General features: G+C 40.1%; 1 long non-coding RNA gene across 1 annotated transcript in view; it reads right to left on the reverse strand.

The window, feature by feature from the left end:
* Positions 1-3,294: 3,294 nt before the first annotated feature.
* The window catches only part of LOC108641384, an 83,693-nt gene continuing 68,274 nt past the window's right edge, over positions 3,295-18,713 (reverse strand). Inside the window, exons 2-3 of the long non-coding RNA XR_001921973.1 lie at positions 6,034-6,283; positions 3,295-3,820 (exon numbers count right to left, since the gene is read on the reverse strand). This is a non-coding gene — a long non-coding RNA (uncharacterized LOC108641384). The remainder of the gene's footprint in view (positions 3,821-6,033; positions 6,284-18,713) is intronic.

Here is an 18,713-nt window from a genome sequence, read left to right on the forward strand (position 1 = left end):
GGAAATTATTCTGCCACCATTTTACTATTCCAGCAGAGGTGGTGCATGGCCCTTTCGAAGCTTTGGCTCTTTTCAAAGGTTGTTATTTTAAATGTTTTAATACTGGGAACTGCATGGAGCTGGCAATTACGGAATTAGAGTGCAGAGTGGAGAATGTCACTTTGAAATCATTTCACTCAGTTCATTTCCTTTTCAAGCGCAATAGAAAGCAGATGGAGCAGGGAGGGCCAACGTGCCACAGAAGAACTCCCCAGGCCTTGGCCAGCACTGCCTTCCCCAGGTCTTACAGAAGGGTCACCAAAGCCCCATGGAGTTATTATTTTTTAGGAAAAACACATGCTAGAACTCAGCCAGGATCTTTGGAGCAAGTCGCTTCACTTCTAGGTTTGTGTTAAGCATCAAATGTTAGACCTAAGTTGCTAGCAAGGTCAACAGGGACACGAAGTTCACACCAGAAGAGCAGTGCAGGGAAGCCAGAGAGAGGCCAGTGGAGTACAGCAAGAAGATTAAGTGCTTTGCAAAAGAGAAGCCTTGATAGAGAGAAAGAGGCCTCCAAAGAGTTGTCCAATATGAAGGAAAGGCTGTTACCAAAAGAAATCTTTGCCATATGCAGCAAGAGTTGGCCAAGGAATTGTAATCTCGACTTGCAGCAAATATACACTGAGGTCAGGAGAACAAAAATAAATGAAGTGCAAGGTTAGTGAAGCATTGCAGCCTCAGTTTATAGTTGATGGTGCATCACTGGAGGTGTCGGGGAAGAGTTACAGGAATTTCTCCTAGGGACCATCTAGTTAAGTGTGATCTTGCCTCAGAACAAGGGGATGAATTCCAGGGATGCTCTCCTGTGCGACATCTCTTGGATAATTTAATAAATTCTGTTACAGCTTATTTCTTGTGTTTCTTATACAGAGAAAGAGGGATTCCCCAGATGAGAGTAATGTACAACAAGAGAAACAGATTCAACTGTTGGAGTTGCAGTAGGATCTAACAGAGACATTGGAACTTAGGAAGTCCAAATCCATTCCCTGTTAGTGTAACAGGACAGATATTCCTCTCTCAGTGTCAGTAATGCAGAGAGCCCAAGTCTCCCTGGCCAGGGTTACTTGCACCAAAGAGCAACCAGAGTGAGCCTCAACCTCTGAATCACCCCATGCGCAGCTCCAGTTTGACCCACACATCAAGCTCAACTCCTGTTTGCTCCACATCAATGCCAAGCATATTAAAGGTGGGCCAGGCTCTAAGCTTTCTGATATCCATTGTCCAACATGTAGGTGGCAGCAGCATCACCACTGTTCCCACTTGTTTCACCTCTGCTGAGCAAGTTGCTCATGCTCATCCCTACAGACCTTGCTTCTATCTCCCACCTAACAAAAGATCTGCCTTCTTAAAAACAGTCCGTTTGGTCAAGGCATTGTGTCAGATGGACAGACTTGTTCGGATGGACCTCCAAGGCATAGACAAGACTGATGCCAAAGATAGGGCAGTTATCCCAGGTTGATGGAACCAACATGGGACACAGTGTACCCTCTGCTTTTTGTGTCAGTCTCTTCATGCTCACTGGAGGTGAGGTCTAGAGACCATTCTCTCCTGGAAGAGCTTGTTCTTTGTATCTAGGATCACCCTCAGTGGAGGCAACACTTCATATATCAGACCAACTTCAGAGTTTCCTGCAGTTCCCCTTCTAGAAACCTGTAGTGAAAGAGAAAACTTCTGCAATTGCCTTAGAGGGATTTACCACTCAAAGTTCTCACCAGTTGCTGACAACCTGTTCAAGGCTGGCTATTACCGGTCATGGGCATGAGTGTGATAGAGGTCTGTGCGATTTGCCAGCTGGTCTGCTCGTGCAATATGTCCACTGAAAATACCAGAAGGCTGATACAAGTGTTTGCCCAATGTGCACTCTCCAGATATCCAAGCAAGCTAATGAAACTCCTTAGTATCTTCCAGAAATACCTCAAGCAAACAGATTTCCACTCTTCCCATTTCTGAGCCTTAAACAGAAGGCTCAGAGACAACCAGCAGCTGCACCAGACACCCGCAAAAGAGCAGCTATTTGAAACACTGCTCTGTGGTATGGGAGCTAGGGTTCTCTTCCTATCTCAGATACTGGCAACATAACACTTTTCGGCACGTGGGCAAACTCTACTTACAATCTCCTACAGAGATTCGGGCACTGTATCAATACAAGGATGGGTCTGGCTGCCTGCGAACTCTCAGCAGAGCATGTGTTCTGCTAGTTGACCTCAACATGACAAATCTGGGGCGACAGGCTGGACAGGTCATTGCGGCCTCTTGCATAACCCGTTCCAGGCCACCAGTAAGCCACCCATAAGCCAGGTCACCAATAAATCATTCTGGCAGTGTCTGTCTTTCTCTTCTCTCCCCACACACCCCTCAGAGGCAGTGTCTCTTTCCAGCACCACTGCCAGTCACACAGCATGTACAGAGGTTTCTTTCCACTTCTGTTCCAGCCACCGGGAGATTCAGTCCCTCTCCAGACCAGGGAGGTAGCTCCAAGACTATCAAGTATACTTGTATGTCTCCAGATCTCTAAATCAACACCATGGCTATTACTTCCTCACTTCTTTTCTGCCTACTCATCTCCTTCTCTGAAGTGTATCTCCATGTTCTCCCTCTCTTTTTTTAACCATTGCTACAAACAGCTATGCAGAAACCCCGGCCATGGAGTCAGAAAGCTTCCAGGGTGGGCTTGGATGGGAACGGCTGGCAGAGGGAGAGAGTGGAAGGTGTCCCCCAGAGAGCTGGGGCTGCAAGGATGTGAGCCAAGAGACCAGACTGCTGGACAGGGAGTAAATGCGTTAGGCTAACACTATCTCAGCCAAATAAACTTCCTCTCTGCTTGTCATGCTCACTTATTCCCACCTCTCCTACCTCTCCAAGGGATGGAGCTCATGGGAGAAAATGTACTCTCTCAAACATCACTTTAAGGAGCCACTGAGAGTAGTCTTTGTTGGATGCAAGAAGTCAAACTAGGTATTTCCTTCCTCACTGTGCCTCAGAAGAGGTTCCAGGAGACAACCCTGCTCTTGCACTTTGTTTTAAGAGAATCAATTGATTCAAAAGGGAGTTTAAAAGCAACATGGCAAAAGGACATATGACATAAGCAGTCAGTATAGTTTCACCCTCCCTCCACTGCCTCATCAAAATTAACATGACCTTCATGATGAGGAGGAATGGTGAAAAGGGTTAAAAAGAGGCAGGAAGGTGTTTGAACTCTAGGAGAATTATTAAAAATCTTTATTCCAACACATTAGTATTCATTAAGAGGCACAGACAATAATTATATGTTTTTTTCACTGAGTTATTTAAACATGAACAGAGTGCTTGGCAAATTAACATACAGAACAATACTGCTCTGGTAGCTCAAATGATAATGGGACCTAATAGGATTTCCCTATCCCTAATTCTGTTGAATCCAAGTAAGGCTGGTTTGAAAATTGTTAATGTGCAGTAGGTGGCTTCCGGGATAATAAAAAGCATGTCTGTTCTCTGTAAAACAAGCTCTGAGGATGTGACAACACATGAAAAAGTCCTTCAGCCATGCCTCTGCTCAGCACGGTTTGGGTGAGCTGAGGCTGCCCTAGTGGCAGATTTGTCATATCTTGCTTCATTTCCATATGCATTCTGCTCCTGTGGCTTTCTTGGCAGCTCCCTCTCAGCTGGTACTGCACCCCATTGCATCCACACACACAGAGCGAGTTCCTGGACTGATGAACTTGGAGAGAACAGGCATCGCTGTCAGGAGGCACTGGAAGAAATGTCCCTGCCCGGGGCAGCTCATGGGCTTGATCTCAGCAGGCTGCACAGTGTTTGAGGCAGGCACGCAGGGAGGATGGAGAGGAATGGGCAAGTGAAAAGTAAATAAGAAGTAAGGAAAAAGCTCAGCCAGCAGAGACACGGCTCAGCTAAGTCTCCTGAAAATTCCTCAGAAAATTAGAAAAACATCGCTTCACAGTACCAAAGGAACACACATGCTGGCAGGGACATGCACATGTGAAGACAAGTGTAGCTGTGGAGAGGGCTCGAATGTGTGAGTACACTTGTCTGAACAGCAATAACCTCCTAGTTCCATTTTAATGCCACATCAAAAGTAAAGCAGGTGATGGAATACATGGGTCTGTGTGTGGGAACCAGCACAACAGAATGAATCTGCACAGGCTCTCTGCAACTCCTCACGTCCAGAGAAGGTATTAGATTGGACAGAGATAGATGCAAGTTTAGAAATACAACAGACAGAAGCACTGAACAGTTTTCAGCCAAATCCCCACTCATGTAAAATGCCAGCATCCTGGACTAAATACCTTTGTTAGAAGTGATTGAATCCCTAACAGCTGTGACAAAATTACTTCACTTGTGGTCATTATTGGTGAATAAGCAAAATTATCTTGCTATTGTTGCTATTTTTAGCAGCACCCATAACACTAGCTGCTTTCCAAACAGATTTCTCTCCAGTGAGCCTGCGACAACTGTTATGTGCATGTGGACACAAAATTATTGTCTTCTGTAGTACAAGTTGCTCACTTGGCTCAAAATTCACTTAGACTCACTCAGACTTCAAAGTTCAAATAGCATCATGGTGGGTGAAACTGGAGTTAAACAACTCAAAGACTGTAACTGTATAAGGGATATAAGAGCAATGCCCTCACTACAAGCACCATTTATCCTCTGAACAATAAGATTTTTAATGTTGAAAAGTATGTTTGATTTTAAATTCATACTTAAATTCATAAGAAAACACTGTGTTACTCTATTTTTGAACTAACAATTTTGTTTTATCACTGTTAAAATTTTATTGACAGTAAAATCATCAAATACTTCTGGGAATAAAAAGTAATAAGTGAAAGCTTAGAGATTTAGAGAATAATATTTCAGGAATTTTGCCTCAAATAACCAGGTCTTTTATTTTTGTTGGTGCACTTGTATGCATGAGAAAAAACAGTGGTGTTCTGTCAAATAAAAAGAAACATCTTTCTCATTAGGACTGTGTTTATCACGCTTTCAAATGTTCTACAAACCAATGCCCCTATTTGTCACTGTAATTCAATATAATAAAAGCTGTCAAAACTGCTCACTTTGCTCACTAGAGACAAATTTGCTGAAGTTTTGCAGCACGAGCCAAATAACACAGCACCAGATCCTCCAGCTTTTATTTCACTCTGCTCTAGGCAGTATTCATACTGGTTTCTGTGCAATTTTTGCAAAAGTAAGGGCTGAAAGTTTCAGTTTTGAAAATGAGACTTTTCTAGAAATAAACAGTCACAGAAATCCCATTTACAAAGCATGTTGGGTGACTGGAATGGTACTGCTTGTGAGTTCTATCTCTGAAATACCAAGCTTATTTCCTTCAGATTATTGCAAAATACAGACTAAGTACATCCTTGATGAAACTCCCTCGAGGTCCATGAGGTCACCCCCAGGATTAAACACTGCCTGACCTTTTGCATACAGAGCTCAGAAGCACTGTATTTTGACGCCTACTACGCCTTCAGAGATGTTAGTCTGTTCCACTAAAAACAAAGATTATAGATCTCATCCCTCGTGGGAAGAGCTTTGATGAAGCAACTCTCTGTTACTACCTTGTCCAGAGACTCTGCAGGACCACACTGTGTCCTTCTGGCAATAGACAAAATAGATAGAGCTATCACTCAAGGGCAGCCTTGACTAGTGCTACATTTTCCATGGTTCAAAAAGAACATTTTGATGCATTAAATAAAAAAAACCACATTGAGAGCTTTGTGATGGGAATTGGTAGAGCGGCAGGCCATGTGAAAAGCAGCTGGGACAGTGCAAAGGATTAGAGTCAGCTGCTCTTTTTAGTCTTCCCCACACTACCGACTTGTCCTGAGTTATGGAGAAGACTTTTATGGTAAAATCTATAAATTAGAGTCCTTCTGAATTGTCTTTCTGCATCTGTACAGACTGTAGCAGTTTATCATGTGAAAACACTTTTACAGGCTCAGATAAAAGCTGCTAACTATTAACAGCTGTGGTGACCAGCAAATGCCTTTTTACCTCTTTTTGAACATGTGCCCAAAGACTGTTTGATGAAGACGTGTTCTACACCTGTAAAGAAACAGATTTCTGTGTAGACAGTGGGGCCTGGTTAGACCAGAGAACATGAAAAACAAAATTATATCTACTGATGACTGCAGCTCCTCTGACTGAATCTTTTATTGCAGCTGCGTGGACAGACCCCTCCCTGAGTTTTTACTCCAGCCATTATTCCTAACTTGGCATCCAGAAGTCAGCCTTGGCTTCCAACCTGGAAAAAAAATTCAGATAGTTTTAGGCTAACACACAGTAGCCTCCATTAAACATTCAGGGTATTGTGCATGTGATAAAGGGTTGAATAAAACAGTGGCAAAAGTCTGTTATCTTCCAAGGCTCAGGAAAATAAACCACAAAGACAATCCAACAAAGTCCTCTTTGTTCCTGAATAGAATCAACAAAATGAAAGGAATCTGGTTGAAGAGAGAAGGCAAGAAAGAGGTCTGCTGCAGGGAGCAAGTACAGACAGAATCACTCTTTGCCGGTTCCTCTGACAGAGCAAGTGCATGATTATCACATGAGCCTCACAAAGACTGGAATTAAAGGGGCTGACTCGGCTGTCACATCGCTTAAGCTGCACTGAGGTCATAGGAGTTCGGACTAACCGAGGTCAACCACACACAGCCGGGGAAGTAGAGGTCTCCTTTTCTAAGCAACAATTGCTCAGGTTGATAAAAATAGAGCCCATGATGGCTTATACACAAATGTATAATCTGGTGTCCCTTTACACCAGATCCCCACAAAGCATATAATCAATAGCTCTCTGAAAAGAATAGAACCTCAATGAAGGTGGTCAGGTGGTCACTAGAAACAAATGTAAAGGGCAAAACACACAAGAGAAGTCACCATCTGTGCTACCTGCTACAAGACCAAGGGAAAAGCTATTAAGTCTGACATACTGGCACACAAGTACAATAAAATCCAAATGCAAACAGGTGTCAGTGGCATGGCCATAGGGGAGCCTGATATTTGCAGGTCTCCACATGTCTTCTGCATATTGTTTTGTGAATCATGTTCCCAACAGAGACTTCTTCCCGCAGATTTCCAGTTATACCAGGGCTACTGATAAATGTCTCTCTGCTAAAAATAGTACCTATTCTCTCACATGCCCTCTGTCCCCTTTCAGCTTCCACTTCACATGATTCAGCTCCAAGAGAGGGGCACTGACCTCGTCTCACCAGGAATATCAAACATCTCCACAGCCTTGATGAACCTTTTCATGAGAATGGAAAAAGGAGAAATGTACACATCAATTGTGTAGTCATGTGCTGGATGGGTCTGTATACACCCTGAGATTCATGTTTAAAAGCAAAACCAATATACATCTGCCTTGGTATGCAAGCATAGAAAAGCACCTTTTGTTTCTGTGTGGTTTTGTGGGGTATTTTTTCTGGAGGCTCCAGTAGTGTTTGGACTGGGTCCACAGAAAAATCTACTATTTTTTTCATAGACATAGAACTATATCATGTTTTCCATTATCATCACTTCTCCATATTAACCATGCTTAGGATGCTAGTGGGCTCGTTGCTCCACAACATGGATTAAGTATGTGTCTCTGCCCAAAACACTCATATTCACCTTTGAATCCTGGTTTGTGAATCAGGATTTTCCATCTTGATGTTATTTGTGGTAACATGCCAAATTTTTAAAATACTTTCTACAAATAAAGTCTGTGTCCCCTTCATTCCTCAAGTCATAACACTGGGGCTTCCTGGTAAACAAACTAGATCTGCTGTGACACCAACAGAGTGAACAGAGCCAGGTTTTCAAACATCCACTCTGTCACATCTATTTGTGGACAGGTAACTTGCTAAAACAAATTCTGAAGAGCAAGACAAAGAGGGCAAAATGCATGACCTGCAGGGGATCTTCACAGATGGGCTCAAGTTGATAGTGCAGGATGAACCTGAGCAAACAAGTCCTTGGGTAAGCTCAGTTCTCCTTTACAACCTGACTGTTAATGACTATGTGTTTACCTGTCCTTGAGGAAAGAGCCTCTATTGTGGCTTATCAAACCCAGAAGGATTCCCAGTGTCCTCAGGGAGGTCTGGGTCAGAAGTTAAACTGATAACTCCGAATGCACTATCTGTGCTTTATCATTTGACAAACTTCAGACTGGAAATACTGTTCAGTGTCCAGTGCTGTAACAGCAGAGAACTGCAGGTTTTTTTTTCATTTCTGCTCTTTTAATCCAGTTCTATTGCACATTTTCTGCTCTGTTGCAAGGCTTGAGACAGTGTTGGTGCTGTGCCCCTGAGGTGAGAATCACCCTACAGAACGATATGCCAATGCCTGTTGTTTGGGGGGGGGGGGTATGTGTTTAGGCCAGGAGAAGGACAACTGTCTCCACTGATGCTGCCTTACAGGATCCTCAAGGAAGCCACACAGAGTGAACCACCAAAGCCAGCACCTTCAGTGCTAGTGAAGGGAATGGGTAAATCCTTGGACCACGGAATTTGGACTTTCTGACACAGCTGGCAAACCAATTGAGAAGAGGATGAGAAGCAAGCACTCCAATCTTGTGCATCCTGGGCAAGGTGAGGGGCTTGTGTTTAGGGACCTGGAAGTGTTCACTCCTGATCTGCTGGACACTGGGAAGGCTGTGATCCACCAAACAGTAGGACTCTCTCTTGAGCATTCTCCACTGAAAATGTTCTGGTTTTGTCTGTAAGGAAGTTTATTCTTGTATCTCCAAAGCGATGGGAAGTAATGCCAATTTCTCTTTCTGTGTTGTCACCAACTCCTCAACTCAGCATGTCTTGCTGGTAACTTATCCATCCATTGCAATAAACCAGCCTTGGTCTTTCACACCATGTTAAAGAAAATAACCAACAGAGTACTTAAACCAGGCTTGGCTTGACTGCAGATTTCAATTGAGTTCAGCAGTAAAAGGAAACCCTAGTAGTACTACTTCCCCACAGCTAGGCTTGCTCAATGCTCAGTGTTAAGATAAATTATGTTCTTCAGTGTGTAGGATGAAATAAGAGTAGCTGTCACAGCAGGATGAATTTGTCGAACATTTCTTATATCAGGCAGCAAACTTTTGTTCCCATACAAGGAAAAATTTTGAAAATAGATAACCAAGCTGATACTGGAGATGTATCACATGGGGCCATAATTCATGATCTATGTAGACTCACTTAGTGCAAAGTATATCATTTTCTCTAGCAGCCTTTAAAAGGGACTTTGACAGAACTATTATTTTCTTCTGAATGATGTATAAACAAATTCACTTCTACAACTTCATTTCCAGTCATCTCTGTTCATTGTTCTTCTATTGCAAGTATTCCTTGGCATGGTTTAAAAACTACTGAAGTATTTAATAGCAGTTTAAAAGTAACAGCTATTACTACTTAGACTAGACATAAATAGAAGACAACTAACTGGGTCATTACCTGTACAAGTAGAGTGTTTATGGAGGAGGATTTGAGAGAAATGGAATTATAAATTCAACTACTCCGCGATTCTCCGTGTTTTAAATGAGAAAGCAAAATGCATTTGCAAAGTTAAGTACAGGATAAGACTATTCTGAGTCTAATAAAAATATGAAGATACTGTTAGAGAGAATTTTCCAGTTGCTTAGCCCTTGGAGAGCCACTTCTAGGGCTGCTTAAGTAGAGATTCTTGGCTCTAACATCCCAAGTATGATCAACATTTTGCTTTACTTCTCAGTCACTAAAGGACACCAGTTGTGAACAAGAATGTATTTTCCATTCAGATGGAAAAAGGAGAAAGAAAGGTATAAGATGGAGCATCTCTTTTCTCTTGAGATCTATCCAAGATCTAAAAAAATCAACAGAAATCTTTCTGTAGAGTTCAGCACACTCTGGATCACATCCTTACAAAGCTCACTTTGTGGTCAAGTCCATTCCTTCTTCCCTGCTCTGTTGCTCAATGTGCTTTCTGCTGTTAAGATCATTTTGCAAATATTAATAAATCTGTATAATGGTTGGCCTTTAGCTGAGTCTTTTTTCTGTGGCACCCTGTTGCACTCTATGCATGACTGCACGGATGAGGGTTGCTCTGGAAATTACTCATAAAAATTAATTGTCTGGTAATACCACAGTTGTCAATATGTGTAGATTGCAGCATTCCCCCTGTGGACTATTGTAGAAGATCATAAAACTTCATTTCCAGGAAAGTTTCAAAACTTTTATTTTCTAGGCAACATTAATTATCAGAGTCCAGATGACCTGTTCCATTTCTCCATTCACTTCCTCTTTTTTCCCTCATCCGACATAGTAATTTGAAGGCAACTGGCAACAGATCACGTCAGGCTCCTGGTTTTATGCCTTGGTTTCATATCAATGTCAGCTGAAGTGTTTAAAAGCAGCCAGACTCATAAGCCTAATCCCCAAACCAATGTTTGTATGTGACCATTTCCCTATTGTTAAACTTTTGTACCAACATCTGATTTACAAGTCTGACACTTATGCAGACATGCTTTGGCATTCTGCAGGCTTCCTGAGACTCATGCCCTCCAGCACTGCTTGTTGACCATTCCTTCAAACACAGGACATTGATGGATCATCACAGTGGACAAACCACTCTGAACCTACAAAGTCGTGAAAACTCTGGTCATGTCCCCATTGGAGTTTACAGTGACACATTTTTTCACTGAGAAATTATATTCTCCTGAGATCAGACTTTTTGCAAGTACTTACAATTCCTTATGAAGCTTTTACCTGGGAAAGATTCTCATGCCTAAGATGAAATACATCAAAGAGCAAGAAAACTGCCAGTCCTCCTAGATAATCATCCTATGATCAGGGCACTGTCTGGTGGCAGTCTGCATTTCAAGTTTCTGTTCTGCAGGATGTCTGAGTATCAGACAAGCTTTCTGACCACCAATATATCAAGTTATTCTGAAGAACAGCTCCCACTGAACCTCTTTCACTTTGTATAAATAATTAAACATTGCTTGGAACAAGGGCTTGAACTTGGACTGCCCATTGAACTTTTGTATTGGTCTTTCCCCAGGCCAGCGAACAGCTAACTATTTGTAAGCACTTAGGAAGTTGCAGAGCAAAAGAGGTAGCTGAGGGAATCCCAAAAACTCAATAAAGACAAAGAAAAACTTGTGGTAAAGTCATTTAGTAGAGTGTGAAACACCTGGTTTTCAGTCCTTGACCTGAATGAGGAAGAACAAGGACTACTAGCTATTCTAGGTGAGGCTTTGTCAAAGCATCTCCAAAAGTCATGGCTCCACCAAATTTTGAAAAGAAATAATATTTAAAAGTCGTACTTTTTTTCTTTCTGAAGTGCAAAAAAAGCTTGTAGCTAAATGATCCTCTAACAAACCTCTTGTGTTAGGATGAATGTGTTAAGTATCTTTAGCATCATGATAGCTTGATTCTTAAAGTTTCTGGAACCTCTGCCCCAGACATGAAGAAGGATGTCGCTGTTACAGTTCCAAGTGGAGTGAATTCTTCTCCTGACACTCTATTCAGCTTTGCTGGCATTTTTAAAATGAAAGTTTAAGTCTATTATTTACAAACTGTTTTCACATAACAAATATGACATTTAGTCATATTTAGTCATACAGAAAGATAAATAAAAGCAAGAGGGAAAATTCAGTGATTAGTGCAACATTACTGTAACAGACCATATAAAACATAAGATAAGAACTGGAGAGGTTGAGTCCTAATTCTCTCACCTAGCCTCTAGATAACATTCCATAATAACTTTAATGATTATATTTGGTGGTCAAAAATATTTATTTTCAAGCAGCTCTTTGATAAGGAACTTCGATTAAGACCTTTGATTAGGAACTAAAATCCATGTTTTAGTCAGATTCACTTCTTTATAAGCATTTGATATCAACAAGCTAGTATTTCTGTAGACCATGCAAGGTTCTGTTTTTTCTTTAATGTCATATAATCATTCTCATAAGCACTTTCATAAATTCAGTTAAGAGTTAACCAACTAAAATATACAAATATGCGGGAGGTTTTATGAAGAACTCCAACTTCAAAAGGAGTTGGTTTAGGAGTCATGACCTTATTTTTTGCAATAACTTATGCATCATGAACTTACGTAATTGGCAGCAGATAACGTATCACATTCTTAGTTTATGTCCTTGGTTTGACAACAGTGTCAATTGAAGTATTTGCTAACTGCAGAACAAATGGAGCCTCATAGCTGAAAATGTTTTCATTCCAAAACTGCTGTTTGTACCAAAACATTCTCCCTTTATTGTTCTTTTTTAACATTACTGAATTCAGTACCAGAAATGGGTAGAGGTATACAGATGATTTTGTACATCCAAAAGTACCTCTGAATACTATTTGTCCTAGCAAAATGAAAATATCTGAGAAAGTATATATTTTTCTAATATCATCAGAAAGCACAAAAACACACATATGAAACAGCCTTGGAGCTCTAAATCTTTGTTATCTTTAGAGCAGGAGTCAGTTTTAAGATAAATTATTGGGAAATGAGTGACCTGGATTTTAAAACACTTTAGTTTAGTAGGGCAGGTTTAAGTCTACTTTTTCCTTTTCCCAGAGACTGCATTAAACAGCAGCCAAGAGGCAAGGCCAGACTGTTCCTCTATGTCGAAACTGGACACCTGTACCATCCACTTAAAAGGCCAGTTCTCTTGGGACACTGGAATCTTTGTAAGCTACAGCAGAAAATGCATAAAGCAGCAAATCATTAGACAGAAGGGAGGGATTTGAAAGGAACCTTAGTGACTTAAGGTCTTAATATCCATTTAAGTTCAATGACAGAGAAGCCCAAATTTAATGAGTTTCTTTTTGACTGATCTGAGGCTTAAGAGTGGGACTTGTTTGGGGTTGACTCTGAAATGTGTATTTTGTGGGGTGCAGTTCTCTTTCCAAACACTTCTTTCTCAACATTGAGCATATTGATACATACAATATTGAATATAATTCACAACAGTGTACAACATATAGAAAGAGAATGGTGGCAATTTTGTTAATTTGAAGTTTTCCGCTTGACCAAATAACAATTGAATGTTGGGAAACAGTTATAAGCCATCAGTTTAGTAAAGCATTTGCTGTTATTTCTGATCTGAATCTGAATGTAAACTGAAAGACAACCAGATATGTGTTTTGAAATCTGGCTCATAGTAGATTATCACCTACGATGTATACTACTTGGTAGACTTATTTTTGAGTCAACTTTATTAAAAACTTTTGGTATCTGGGAGAGTAAATTGCTATCAATTAAACTCCATGATGTAGCTAAACTAGGAGAAGTTATAAATAACAGACAAGGAAAAGAAAATAATTATAATGAATAGCAGGAGGAAGGACAGAAAATTTAAAAACTGGAAGAAATGAAATTGATATGCATAAGAAAAAGGGGCACCCATTATAGAATCATATAGTTGTGTAGGTTTGAAAAGGCCTCCAAGATCATTGAGTCCCACCACTAAACCATGTTCCCATACACCAAATCTACGTGTCTTATAAATGCTCCCAGGGATGGTGATTACACCACTTCCCTGGGCAGCCTCTTCCAGTGCTTGACTGAAGCACAATCTGCCTTTCATGAACCCATGTTGGTTGGGCCTGGTCCCCTGGCTGTCTGCACATGCCATGTGATGGCACTCCAGATGTTCTGCTCCATAAGCTTTCCCAACATTCCACATTCATTAGGCGGAAGAAATGCAAGGAGTTGCAATTCTGACAGAAACAACAAGTACAGTATGAGGGACTGCACTGTCACACAGCAAGAAAACAAAGCCCTTTGGAGCTGTCTATGCAAAGGTCTATGTAAACTCCAGTACAGATATGGTGGTGCACGTCAGAATCATAGGGGAAATTTGGCTTGAAGGGTTATCATAAACTGACCAAATCCATTTCTGTTTCTTTATGCAAGAACAATAATATCTTTCTTCTTAGTAAATTATTTTTTGTTCAGTCTTTTCTTAGAAACCTCTCATCATGGATTTTATTCAACTTCCATAGTGCTTCACTGCCCTTATCATTACAAACATTTTCCTGATGTCTGACTCAAATCTCTCTTATTGATATATAACGTTGCATTCAGCTCTGGACAACACGTGCTCAAAAAGATCTGGATTGTATCTGCACCAGCATTTAAGTTCATCCTTACTCATTACACTCTAGTTCACACAACAAAACAAACTCATACTCACAGACTTTTAGACAAAACTAAATCTGAAAATGCATTCCAGAAGCACATATAATGATCTCCAAACAGTACATACATCCAGTTTGAGGGACCAGCCAGAACTATTCCAAAACCTTAAAACATTCATGATTGTGGATGTTAAGCCCTCAGCACCAACCATTTTACTCTGTAGGTCCTGGTTTGCTTTCACTCCACACTGTCATAAAGCCACCCTACTTACTACAGTAGATATAGCTGCTGGTAAACATTCACTGAAGAGAAGCAAAGCTGTGATGGGATAGAGAAACTGATTTATTAGGAAAGAGGATGCCGGATGCACAAAGGTGGCAAAAGGAGTTTTGTAGCCATCATCTGTCCTGGCCCCTGTCACATAGAATAATTATGGTCATGCAGACTTACAGCCCTTTTCCTCAAGGTGACCAACACCCTGGGCTGGTCGGCTTGAAAACACATAGATTGTAAGACCCAACAACTATATTGGCTTTAAGAATGTCAGATTTTAATTTGGTATCTCAGAACATAATCAAGGATAAGATGTAATTAAGATAAGAAAAAAATAAATACTTAATTTCAGAAGACAATGTACTGGCATGACATCTTTTAAACAATGGAACAGTCTCCCAGACTCTTCCCAGTAATGGATCCTGTTGTTTGGTGCTTTTATAGCCAAATTGGCAAATGCTAGAAAACAGCCTGCAGGATATAATCTTGTTTTGGCAAGAGATTGGGCTGGATGATCATTTCCATCTAAGCTTCCTCTGAATTCAGGCTAGAGTTCTGGAAGCAGGATCTCTTTCTTACTTTGTATTTGCAATATGAAACCATATTTCGGCTGGAGCTCATAGGTATAACACTTAGCCACAACAAATTCCAGTTAGAGCTCTTGGGATACGATGCAAACCTCCTTAGAGACAACCAGACTGCTTCCAATGCTTTGGGAATCCCTCAGAACAAGCCTTTGATACTCACAAAAATGGATGCATGTCTGTGAATGTGTGAGAAGTCAGAGCCACTCTTTCCTTTATGTTACCCAAGCTGGCAAGAAGCAACTCAGCATTAGCAGAAACATTGTGCAGCACCGTGAACAGGTGACTTTGCCTGAGCTACTATTTCCTGCTAAACAGTGGAATGCTGACACAGTGACACAGTTTCTGAGTTCAAGCTGACTTGTACCTTGTCAGTCTACTCTGCACTCAGAGGAAGATTTCACCTGCTCTCATAGGAATGTCTTTACTTAATCTCTATGTTAGCAAGAAAAAAAATCCTGAAATAACAAAACAACTTCTCCCCTTTAACTCCTTCCATGTGCCTCACTTCTTTAATACCTGTCACCAGACTGTCAGTACACTGAATCATGAATCACTACTATTTAATGTCTAATACAGAATCAAGCAATCAAGCATCTTGACCCAACAAAAGCAACAGAAAGCAAGGGAACTGCACTGCACTCATAGGGACCATTTGAGAGTTTTGCTGGTCCTTTGGCGCCAGATTGTCCTGTTAAAATTTCCGTAATGTTGAACTTTCTTCTCTAAAATTTTTTTTCTTAAAAATATCCCAGTTTAGCCACTCATAAATGGGTCATCTAAGCCTTACCAGTAATTTTGAAAAATTACAGTCGCATTCTTGAATGGAAAGGCCACATTTTTGTTTCAGCAACATGGATATAAATTAGAATTACTCCTTCTCTCTTTCTTAAAATAAAGAGTAATGTTCTTTACTCGGCTATTTACTGTACCCCTTCAACACAAATACATGCACACTAAGACCAAGACCACCAACAGCAAATGCAGAATTATTTATTGCCATTTGAAAGATAAGTATGCACAACAGAGCAAATAGAAACAAAAAATCAAGACGAGTTTTAAAATTAAGATTACAGAGCAGAAATAACAGGAGAAGAACTTAAACATGTTGCTGTCCCAAGCGGATGTGAATTTCAATGGAAAATAACTACCAAATGTTTCCAAAGCCAACCACAAAAAATGAAATAAGACTTAACTTAAATGCAATTTATTCTGACGATTTTGTTATTATAGAGTCACATATGCATGTAGTATTCATGGTTATTTCTCAAAAATTAAACTCTTCTGGGCTCAAATTTGTGTAACACCAAAAAAGGATTTTAAAAAGAGAAATCCCTCTATTCTGTGAAACAATTTCTGGGAACTTTCCTGGAAATCCCAGCAAGACAAGCCAAAGAAAATTATCTATGGGGAATTGTGATTGTTGCAGCAAATGTGTGCTTATACTCTGATTCATTTAATTAAGCCCTTCAAGTGAATAATGGGATACAAAACAAGGGGCATACTGAAGATGAGTAATCAATCTGTAACAAGATCTCTCCAGTTATTAACTGTACATTACACAAACCTAAATCCAGATCAGCAAAAAAAAGGCCTACCACACTTACATATGATGATTTTTCAATAGAAGCTTTAAAGTAGCATTTGTCAATGGTGTTAATTTTAAATTATATGGCTAGTGACAATACTGTATACCACCCAAGATTTCAACATGCTGGAAAAATCTCATTTCTCTTTTGAAGTTACATTTCGAAAAACCCAATCATTTGAAGAGTATTAATGAGTATGGAGTGAGAGAAGAAAACACACAGTGAAGAAGTTAAAAAAAAAAATAGATGTATAAGAGACATATTATACATCCAGATTCCAAAGCCTGAGACTTTTCATCTCTATTTCAATTTAAATGAATAGTAATGTGTGATAATTGTACTAGGAAAATAGAAACTGTTCTCTCATAAGCAGTACTGCTGTTTCCAAACAACAACTCCACTGTTAACACATTCATTTGTATTGTACTGTATTACTAATAGTCAAAATTTTTTATGAACTTGTGGTTATTGAGTGAAGTGCATTGATAGCCCCAGTGAGTTCCTTTTGGACAAGCACATAAGACACTCAGCAACTATGGATCTGTGGCTATTATTAGAATTGTCTTTGAGTAGGTCTGCAGTTACATTTGGGTGAAGACTGGTCTCCAGTGGTCCACAAGCAGATGTACATCTACCCATGCTTATTGTGTTACAGTTTGGAGAAGTGCCACTTTGGAGAAATGATATTAAATCCTGGGAAGAATGTGTAACAGGAAGAAGTGCAATACTCAGAGATGGAGACTGAGATGCTGCTAAGCTATAACTGATGTTGATAACCTTTTAATGAAGCACAGCAACACAGATGAAAAGAGACACACGTTTTATATTTGTCTCTCCAATTTCTGATGCATCATTCATAACACCACCAAAATCAGGGCATGTCAGCTTGGACCAGGACTTCCAACAGTCTTTTAAAAAAGTATGTTGTCTATCAGTATGGCCTTGAAATTTTGTCTTACTTACACCTTGTGCTTCAGATTACTCATAGATTCCTGTGACGTTTTTATGTTCAAGTTGGGAGAGATCGAACAGGCCAGCTGAACAAATTTAATGCACTTAATTTTTCCTACTAAAAAAATCAAACCAAACAAACAAACAAATAAAAAACCCACCAGACATATTTTAAAAAGAAGAGTTGTATTTTGGGTGTTCATAACACTATCCAGTTACAAATACAGGAAATTGTAGGGCAGTTTTACACAGTTTAATTAGAGCAGAGAAGGAAGCAAAAATTTGCAACCCACACTTCAAATGCACATGGGCAGAGGAATTCTGCATTTGCATAAGCTCTGTCTTATGAGGAAGAGTGTGACTTTACCCCCAACACACAACATATCTGAACCAGCAAAAAGCTGCTAGCAACCTATTTAGTGCTGTCATCCTCATGTACCTCAGGATACACGTGCCCAGCCTGAACTCCAAAATTACATTGTTCGGCACTCAAGTGGCAAAAACCCATCCAGAATTAAAAAACGGTGCACCAAATTAACGTGCAGTAAGTAATGAATTTTGCAGTCCTTACTTAGCAGAACAGTTTCCTCGCGTTACCTTTCCAAGAAAGTGAAGGCTGCGGCATAATACGTGGTGCTAAATTAAACCTCACACAAACATCACTGACATGCACAAGTCAAGTGCTTACTCATCGAATGTGATTCGAACAAATGGCAAGTTATTGGCGGTCAAGGGCAAGCATTACATGAGGATTTTTCAGCTATTCAGAGCTGTGAATCAAAGGTGATGTATTGTTAAATTCAATATCCATACAAGAGGGCTGTGGTTACGGAATTTTATGGCAATGAGCGCTGTACTGAATATAAATGTCACCTTATTTACCATTCTGTATTATTTTTAGAATGTTCACTGCTAGGAAATATACTTATGCAACTTTATACTAGAAAGCTCTGTATAAGAGAAAAAAGTTGAATCCAGAACTTTTCAGAAAAAAAATATTTTCAGTTTCTATAGTTCCCACAGCTGTGAAAATAAGCACCTTTTCAACTACAGTCAATAACAGTATTCATCATAACAGGTAATTTTAGGAAACTTCCATGAAGATGTTTAATAGATTATGGTTTGATGTCCTAATGGAAAAAAATAATGCATCAAACACCAAATACAGTAAATC

This window comes from Manacus vitellinus, unplaced genomic scaffold (assembly GCF_001715985.3).
Source record: "Manacus vitellinus isolate BGI_N305 unplaced genomic scaffold, ASM171598v3 scaffold_6_pilon, whole genome shotgun sequence".
Classification (NCBI taxonomy): Eukaryota; Metazoa; Chordata; class Aves; order Passeriformes; family Pipridae; genus Manacus; species Manacus vitellinus.